Source organism: Empidonax traillii, unplaced genomic scaffold (assembly GCF_003031625.1).
Source record: "Empidonax traillii isolate 1590-97213 ecotype Southwest subspecies unplaced genomic scaffold, ASM303162v1 scaffold624:size695616, whole genome shotgun sequence".
NCBI classification, from domain to species: domain Eukaryota; kingdom Metazoa; phylum Chordata; class Aves; order Passeriformes; family Tyrannidae; genus Empidonax; species Empidonax traillii.
Genome location: NW_020955817.1, coordinates 636,138 through 645,322, shown reverse-complemented (window position 1 = coordinate 645,322; position 9,185 = coordinate 636,138). Strand labels below are relative to the sequence as shown.

Below are 9,185 nucleotides of genomic sequence, written 5' to 3'. Positions count from 1 at the left end.
CGAGTGTGTGTGTGTGTGTGTGTGGCTTGTCTTGTGAGAAGCCACTTCTTTGGACTTCCCCTCTGAGCGCTGCAGAACAAGTGTTTTGCTGCTCTGACACTCAAGGCAAGGCCATGGGAAAGATTTAATAACCTCTCCCCAACAGGGCAGCCACTGCTCCCATGTGCAGACATGAGCCAGACAAATCTGAGCCAACTCCTGCTGTCACCAGGTCGAACACCTCGTGCCTCCTTAGGCCTGTTTTCTTCTTCCTCTACCTGTGATCCCAAGTAGCTTCTTCCCAGCCTTGAAGCTCATTCTGAAAGGGCTCCTGGGCTTGGAAACCTCCCTGGGGTAATTTGTAGAAGCAAGAGATGGCACCTTGGGGCTGCCAGGATGAAGGTGGTCCAGCTTGATGGAGACAGGACCTCATTTAATATTTGCAAGCCAACGTAGCAGACAGGGGTCTGCATTGTGGTTTGGTGGAGAAGACAAAATCTTGCATGTTATGCAGCCTTTGTTCAGTGTTATCTTCCTGTTCCATGACTGGGGACTTGAAAATGGGATAGGAGGGGGTTTGTCTTTGCACACCCTTTGCCTCTCCAAGGAGAGGTGAGCCCACAATAAGAGCATCTGTGAATCTGCCTCCTCTGAAAGGAAATCAATATTTTGCCATCCACTTTCTGGTGGGACAGGATGTTGAAGAGCAATCAGTGCCTTCAACTCCATGCATAGGCCTGGAGCCAGGGGATTTCCAAGGCCACAGGGATGTCCAGGTCACACTGCGTGAGCAGAGGATAGGAGAGTCCCCCCCTGCATCAGAGGGGACCTCTGACCGTGAGAACAGAGATTAGTACCTCCCATGGCATGTTACAGTTCTGGTTTAAAAAAACCCTGACTCCATCTGCTGATGGTGTGCTAAATGATTGTTTGATTATTTTTTTTTTTTATGGCTGCCTGTAAAACATGAAGCTGGGATTCAAAGTGCTCCTCTCCACCACGAGTGGCTTTCCTATAAGTCACTGGGCATTTCCCCAGGGACTCAGTTGTCTTTCCAGGCCATCACATGTGCAGTACAGCTGTGCTTCTCATATATGAGGGAGCTGGAACTGGATGTTCCTTATGGTCCCTTCCAGCCCAAACCATTCTGTGACTCTGTGATTTACATCCTGAGAGGAGTCACAACCACCACGGCAATTCAGGTGATGAGTAACCATTACCCCCTGGAAGGATACAAAGAGAAAATATTTTGCCAGATGCTGCGGTTTTTTCCTTAAATTTTCATTTTGTTCCTTCCCTGTTTTTAGCTTCTTGGTCCCTTCCTTTTCCCACCCATCACGAAGACAGCCCTTTATCCTGTCAACTAAAAATCAGTTCCTTTACAACAGCTGGAGGAGAGCCCACTTTCACTGTCTTGCTTCCCACAGGGGCTCTCCTGGGGTGATACAAACCCATTGCTCCCTAGATGGACCCAACCTGATTTAGCAAAGAAACTCTGCAAAGGAAGTGTTTGGCCCTGTGATGTCGAGGAGTTAAAAATCACGAGCTAAACCTCCAAATCCCAAGCTGAGGCATCCTCCAGACCCAATGCCCACATATTGGCCCAATTTTCTCAGATTTATAGCCAACAGTAAGAGCTGTTGGGGAGGCAAGAGTGCATTCACCTATGCCTTGACTACTTAAGGAGTGTGTGTGGTGCTGAAAATGTGGGTGTATGAATAGGCCCCTTGCCAAAGATCACCCATACTCCCCAAATTGTGGTGCTTTGTGCACATGGATAGACCTAAATGTAGCCCTTGTGAAAGAGTCCATCCAATAACCAACATACCCCATCCTCTTCTCCTCCCCAATCTCCAGTACCCACAGATGACAATGGCATTACGGTGGGACTTCCAGAGGGCAGGGATTTATTATTAAAATGGTGGTTATTTATAGTAAAATGAGCCTTCACATGGAAAAGCCCAGGGAATTCCCCTAGCTGTGCCCTGGGGTGGCTGTGTGCTTAGGGACACCCTCCCCTCACTGTGGGACCACAGCACTGCACATCATCTTCCAGAGCGGCTTCAAAATGCAGTGACTTCAGTTTGCTTTTGCCTGGAGTCAAGAGTTCAAGAGTTTTGTTGTTCAAGGAGAAAGCAAGATTCTGTCCTCCTCCCACCCACCCCTTCCTTTATTTTTTTTTTTTTTATATGTAACGTTGGAGTTCCTTTTCTTCAAATAAAATGAAGATAGTGCTGGTGGTAACCTCTGCAGAGAAGGTACAGGTTATGTCCTGCCTGTCTGTGCCCTCATCTCAGAAACACACACCCACAGGCCAGAACGATTCTCTCCTTATCCCTCAGGTGCTCAGCATCAGAAAGTAGTAGGTGGGATGGAAAAGACCTGCAGGTGAAGGAAGAGCTGGAGGATCCCATGGCTAAAGCTGAAGAACACCCACACAACAGCATGTGATTCTTTCATCCTAGTGATTCTGAGGTGGTTTTTTTTGTGTGGTTTTTTTTTTTTTTTTTTTTTTACAAAGTCTTGTGAGTTTCCTGAGTGGAGATGGAGCTGCACTGCTGTAATATCAGGCTTCTTCAGAACTGAGATCTACACACAGGCCCACCTTTGCTGAAGGGTCTCGCCTTCCCAGTGACCCACGTGGAAGTACTCAACCCAGACACTCCTCACCACTCAGAAGCAAGAAGAAAAGTGTTGTAGCTTGAACTTATCATTAATTATCTAAGATTTTTTCACACTAAATCAGAGTGAAATGTCCTACCAGCATGGTCCATAATTCACGACTGTGTTAATTTCTCTCCCAGGCTGCAGTGACATCAGTAAATAACGAAAGACTGGATCCTGTCAAAGAAATCAAGGAGGAGATATCAGAGGTACTGGGTGAATGCTCTCCAAGAGACGCAAAAATCACAGCAGCCTGTGAAAAAACACATGACATTTAACTCATTAAAAATGTGAATTTAATGCAGATTTGTGTTTCTATATTGCAGCATCTGGAGTTTCCAATGAGTGTGACCACATCCTCCTTGAATTCAGCAAGTCTTTAAAAGAGAACCACAAAGGAAGCACAGAAATTACTTATTTAGAGAGAAAGAAAAGCTTTTGTCTTCTGTTATTTTACCATTCTGACACAACCCTGCTTCTTCTGGGACCTGTGTTATGGAAGCAGATCCTCCTTGTCCCAAAGGACATATCCCAGTCTTCCATCTCTAAGACACATCCCACTCTCCTGCCTTTAAGACAAGGTAATAATATTTTCCTAACACAACGATATTGTGTTATTATACTTCTAGAGCATCTAAATAACGTGCCAGAATAAGGAAACCAAATCTCACCTGCTTTTTTCTCTTCAAGCTAGTGACAGACCATGTCAGGGTATCCTTGATTTTCCATCTCTCAGCCTCCAGCAGCACCTGTCAGCAGCCCATCTGTTGGAGAGAAAATCCATTTGGCTCTGCTCTGTAGTTATTTAAGGACAGGGACAACGAATGCTTACATCATCCAGGAGTCTGGGACCCGTGGGAAGCCATCAGGTTTTGATTGTTAACACACACCAAACTTGAGAATGGCCTTGTGGGACAAAGCTGGTGGGATATAAATGTGTTCCCATGGGTTTTTTGACAAATCCGGAGCACACACTGCAGTATCCATGGTGACTGGCAGCCTGTCCAGCCCACCAGCCAGCACAGCCACATTCCCAGGCGCACCAGGACACGTGAGCGCTTGTGCCTGGTGGAGAGGTTCGTGGAAGGCACTGCTTTGAGGATGTGCAGATGTTCCTGGGTCACTGACTTTAGCAAAAACCTCTCAAACCCCAATGAGACGGGATGCAATTGCATTGCCAGGGCATAACACAGCACCATTTCCACTTCCCAGTTGCCACCTTCAGCAGTGCCATGTGGGAACAGTGACCCCCAGACGTGGCCTTTCCCCTGGAGATGGGGTGGTGCAGATGAACACCAAGCCTTTGTGCTGAGGCTGGCTGTCAGGAACAGCAGATAGTGCAAGAGGAAGCGTGGCCAGCAGGATCAGCCAGCTTTCTTCCTGGAGGATGATGAATCAAAGCCAGCAAGCTCCTGGCTCCTGCCCTGCGTGGTGTCCAGTCCAGGAGAAGAGAGAGAACTGGTGGCGGATGGGTTGGGCCACGAATGTGGGAAGATCTCTGAAGGAGGGAGAGTCCTGAAAGCAGGAAAGTGAAGCTCAAAGGGTTGTGCTGAACTCGCTCTAGACTGGGTGGGGCAGAAGACCAAAACATGAATCAGCTACTGAGCACTGACATGAGGCTGGTCTTGGCCATTTGGAGTTGGCTGCCACTGCCTCTCCTCATCCCCAGTCAGTTCAGCACAGGCTGGACAGGATACACCTGGCAAAGGGCCTGCTGAAGTGGATGAAATCACCATGTTATTGCAGCCTGAAACTTCCTACAGCCCTTTCTGGAGTGGTAGCACCATTGATTGTTTCCCAGGTATGCCTTCTTGTCTCCCAGGTATCTACCCTCCTGGGAAGTGTTGGGCAGCTGAAGGGGGTGTTTGATTAGTGTAAATGAACACAAGCCATTATATTGTTTGTTGCTTCTGTACTGGAACCACTTCCCTGAAGAATAGAAGAGCAAGAAGCAATGAACCACAGCTGAGGAGAACCAAAACCACCAAGGGCTTCTGTGGCTCTCTCCCTGCTCCATGGGAACTAGGAAGGATGAATCACGAGGCATGACAATCCTCTTGGTCATGGGACTGTGAGATAGCAGATGGCCCTGAATAAAGCAGTGTTCCAGGGAATCCCTGGTTATCCTCTGGAACAATACATCCAGCCTAATATCACGCTCCAGAGACCTCTCTATGGTAGGGACAGGGCATCCCACTGGTGCCAGCACGACTCCCACTGCCCTTGGCCTTCAGACAGCTCATGGATAAATATTCCCCCACAATCTCTAGGTCTGCCCTGGAGTACATGGGTAAAGGTGGAGCAGCAGCCTCTTGTTTCTAGTCTCACCAGAGACCAGGGGAGAGGTGGCCAAGAGGGACACATAGCTGAATCCATGCAAGCTAGGTAGCTCTGCCTGCTCCTAATGGGAACTTGGAGAACACCAAGGAATAAGATCTCCCTGCAAGTCCTGTCCTATTTCTCCACAGGGGCTGACCTGGGCCCCTCACTCAGACTTACCAGCTCTACCTCATTTTTTTTTTGTGTAGGTGAGTTGAGTTGCTCAGAAGTCCAAGTGTGTGCGATGCTCTTCCAGTGGGTTTCATAGGAAGGAGCAGCAGTCCTACCCTGAACATGAGTAGAGAACTTTATCATGGCTGGTAGTTACAAGTTATCTAGAGATTTGGGGTACAGGGAGCAGAAAAGTGGGTGGAGGGCTTGGGGAAGATGAGCCTGGATGGGCTGCAGGGTGTCCCAGCAGGGAGCTGAGCAGAGCAGCTGAGAGATCTTATGGTAGAAATCTTTCAAACAATGCAAAATCTTTAGAAACAATAAAACAGTCACTTTATATCAGGTTAAATATCTGGTTCTTGTAGCCCTGGTGTTTAAATCTGGCCCTAAAACTCAAATTACTCCTCTGTTTATGATGATGATTTTCAGCGTCTTGAAAATCTCCTGAATATTCTCCAGTATAATTGGTCTAAAACAAGTTTTCCTTGTTTTTCTGGTGCCAACATCAGTCAGAGCTCTTAGGTTTTGTAGCCTGCTTGTTTACATTGCTTCAAGCAAATCAGAGTCAGGCCCCCTGGATGTTGTGGTGCTTTTTACCACATTCTTCCTTCTGCCTTTTTTTTTCCGTCTTTTCCACCCCATCCCTGACAGGGGAAGCACTGTTCTTTCCGTGCTCCTTGGTTCTGTTTGAGGCAGTCATAGAAAAAGTGACAATTAGGAAATAAAGAACCCACAGTATCTGCTTTGGCAGGCGCAGCACATCCCTCTGCTGTGCTGCTCCGAGTCAAACCAGCAGCTGCCTGCCTGGGTCACACGCAGATATTGCTGCCTTATATTCTGGGATCTGCCTGAGATATCCTGGGGCACTGCCACGCTGCAGAAGGAGTGATAACCCAGCGTTAAAGTCAAGCAATACACATTTGTAGCAGTCCTGCAAAAAGCAGGGAGGTGGACTTGATGATCTTTATTATAATTTTTCACTGTGGGCGTGGTGAAACCCCGGCACAGGACCCAGAGAAGCTGTGGATGTCCCATCCCTGGAAGTGTTCAAGGATATATTGGATGGGGCTTGGAGCAACCTGGGATAGTGGAAGGTGTCCCTGCTTATAGCAGGGGGTTTTGGAATGGGACGATCCCTAAGGCCCCTTCCAACCCAAACCATTCTGTGATCCCTCTGGGTCCCTTCCAACTTGAGATATTCTGTGATTTCAGGATGCTCCATTCCAGCTCAGAAAATAATGGTGATTAGAAACAAATGACAAGGTTAGATAACTTATTATTTGGGAGATGAAGTAACTACCTGGGGCAGGGTAAGAGACATAAACTTCAGCCTTCCCAGACTATTGTGCTCCACCAAAATGATTAAAGGTTGCTAAGCAATGTCAGCGTATTCCCCCCAGACTGGAGGAGCGTAACAGAAGCGAATGAGTTCACTGCAGTTGAACTGAACTTATATCAAGTCTAAATATATGTAATTATTACTAATGATGAATTCTGATCCGTAAAGCATTCCAGGCAGCTGAAAGATCTAATGAAAGCCAAGATCCTTATTTCATGTCATTCATAGTGCAGAAGCCTTCTGGATCAGCCAAGGTAGATGCAATCGCTTCTCTGGGTCTTGTCTAGCCCTGATTTTTTGTCCAGGGGTGTTGCTAAATGCTATCTGATAGCTAAATGCTATCCTTTCCAAATCCAGGGAAAAGGAAACCAAATGTCCACACTAAATGATAAAACAGAAAATCTTATCAAAGCACAACTTTATGAAAGGCAAGGCAGATGAAGAGGGAGGGAAGAAAGAGAATAAAATCCTCAACCATTAAACAAGCCTCATTTTCCCAAGGATCCCACACCATAACTTCTCCCTCCTTATTTTTATGAGGCAGCAACCAGCCCTTTCCTGTCAACACATCACCTTTGCCTTTTGAGGGACCCTCCATCCCCTTGCCCAGGGGAGGGTGCTGGGTCTGAGGGTCCCCCTGGAGCTCTCTGCTAGTCCCTTCTGTCCCTGCTGGTCACCTCTCTCGTCTCCACAGGACACTCTCTGGTGCCTCCGTAGCACCACAAGCCTAGAGAGGACCCAAAATCAGCATTTGCCATGAAAGGGAGAATTTCCCAGACAGATTTCTGGGACTATGGTAGAGTGCCCAAAGAAGTCTGGAACTGCTCATGGAGGTGACATAACAAACACGAAGAGCAGAAGTTGGAGTATAAGACATGAGGAGCTGAAATTGTCCCGTCACATCTCACAGGGACACAAAAAGGAGACTGAGGTGCACAGCAGAAAACTGCCAGTAGCACAGGAACCAGCAGCATTTGCTGGAGGTTCACCTGCCTCCTCCAGGGGAGGGGCAGCCAGCACTGGAGACATTGAATAACACAGGGCTGCTGCAGCCAGCTCTGGGCAGTTCATCCCTCCAGATTTCCCAGTATTTGTTCTCCTGCTCTGGGAAGAGCTGAGAGCTGCAAGAGGCCCAGCTCACGGGGATGTTTAGAGAAAGGAAAGTCCATTGTGTGAAAGACTTTGGTATTTCAGGGTTTGTTGTTTTTTTTTTTTTTTTTTTCTGACACAGAACAAAACACCACCATGTCAAAATCCTGGGTAAGGCAAAACAGAACAAAAACAAACCAAAAAAAACCAAATAAAAAAACACCAACAAACAGTGGTGTTCAGTTTGCACATGGTCTGTGGAAGCATTTTCTCTTCACTTTTGAGCTTTTCAATCTAAAATCTGAAGACACCTTCTATTGTAGCTAATTCAGGAAAAGAAAGAAAAAGAAAAAGAAAAAAAAAAGAAAAAAAAGGCAGCAAAATCCACAGCAGAGCAGAAAGGGGGAGCCTTTCCCTGCGCCAGGGTCTGACCCTGCTGCAGTGGGTTTTCTCTGCAGTGGCACCAGGATCAAAGCGGCTCCCCTCCTCCTACCCTGGATGGGATGCGTAGCTGCAAAGGAGCCTCCAAGTTTTAAGCCAGAAAAAACAGGGGAAGTGCAGCGCAGCAACCTTGTACTACACCAGCAGAGCTGCTTTGCACCAGCTTTGCTCGAGCAGAGGGACTCGGGAAGAGCAGCCCAGAAACTTTAGAAAGGCTGGACGTAAGGGTTGGCTCCCAGCAACGAAACTGGGGGAAAGCCACTGCTCTGGGCGGCGTTTTTTTGGGTCAGACCCTGCAAACTGCTTCCACATCCCAGCCCGGCTCTCCCTGGCCGGGTTCGTGTCCCTCCTCACGCTTCCAGCCCTTGGGAGCCTGGTGGGTGCTGGTGTCCGGACGAGTCCCCCCCCCACACGGGGCAATCCCGGTGCCGATGCCTTCACGGGCGGCAGGGAGCAGCTCCGCACCAGTTCTCCCTCTCTCCGTGAGCACTTTCCGAGCGCTTGGCACCGAGCCCGGGCCGCCTTTCACTGCCGCCTTTTCATTCGCCTTAATTCACTGCGTTTCCTTTCTTGCTCCTTGCGGGGAACAGAGGGAGAGCTTGTTCCAGCAGACGGGCCCCATCCGCTCCACCCGGCTCTTAGCTGGAGCGAGGGCTGGAAAAGCGGGATGGAGGCGATGGAGGGGTTTATCTCCCACCCCTCCGGGGCCCCGCGTGCCTCCTGCGCGCCGCTTCCCGGCAAATACGGTAAGCGCCCGGCCTAAAAATGTGAGTCTGATCTCATGACACAGGGTGGCCCTGCATTCCTCACCTCTGACATAACCCGCTGGGAGTGCGCTCCGCGGAAAAACACAAACAAGATGTACTGGCGGGCCGGCGGCGCGGGGGCCGGGCAGCTGGCAGATGTTCCGCAGAGCCCCCGCGCAGCCCCCCGGGTGCCACAGCCCTGCTCCAGCACGGCCTGTACCCTCCCGGGGAGGGAGGGTAGGGAGGGCAGAGCCGTCCCTGGCCTCCTCCGTGGATGGATGGGTGGGTGCGTGCCCCAGCCTCCCACCAGCCCTGTGCCCCGGGAAGGTGACGTGCCGCGGTTCAGCATCACCTAGGGAGCCAGCTGGATTTGTTCCAGTATCTCTCCTGGGATTTTTTTTTGCTCGGCGAATGCCTGAGGGCGTTTTTAAGGACTT

At 49.2% G+C, this 9,185-nt stretch overlaps 1 long non-coding RNA gene across 3 annotated transcripts; it reads right to left on the bottom strand.

Annotated features, from left to right (window-relative positions):
- Window positions 1–2,167: 2,167 nt before the first annotated feature.
- Window positions 2,168–5,192, bottom strand: LOC114065147. Of its 3 annotated transcripts, XR_003572882.1 has the most exons (4): window positions 5,143–5,192; window positions 3,315–3,407; window positions 2,741–2,820; window positions 2,168–2,361 (listed from the first exon to the last, which is right to left on the bottom strand). It is a non-coding gene; the product is annotated as an uncharacterized LOC114065147 (long non-coding RNA). The 3 variants fall into 3 exon arrangements; XR_003572880.1 differs by lacking the exon at window positions 2,168–2,361 and having other exon boundaries at window positions 2,678–2,820; XR_003572881.1 differs by lacking the exons at window positions 2,168–2,361; window positions 2,741–2,820 and adding an exon at window positions 3,047–3,238.
- Window positions 5,193–9,185: the final 3,993 nt, after the last annotated feature.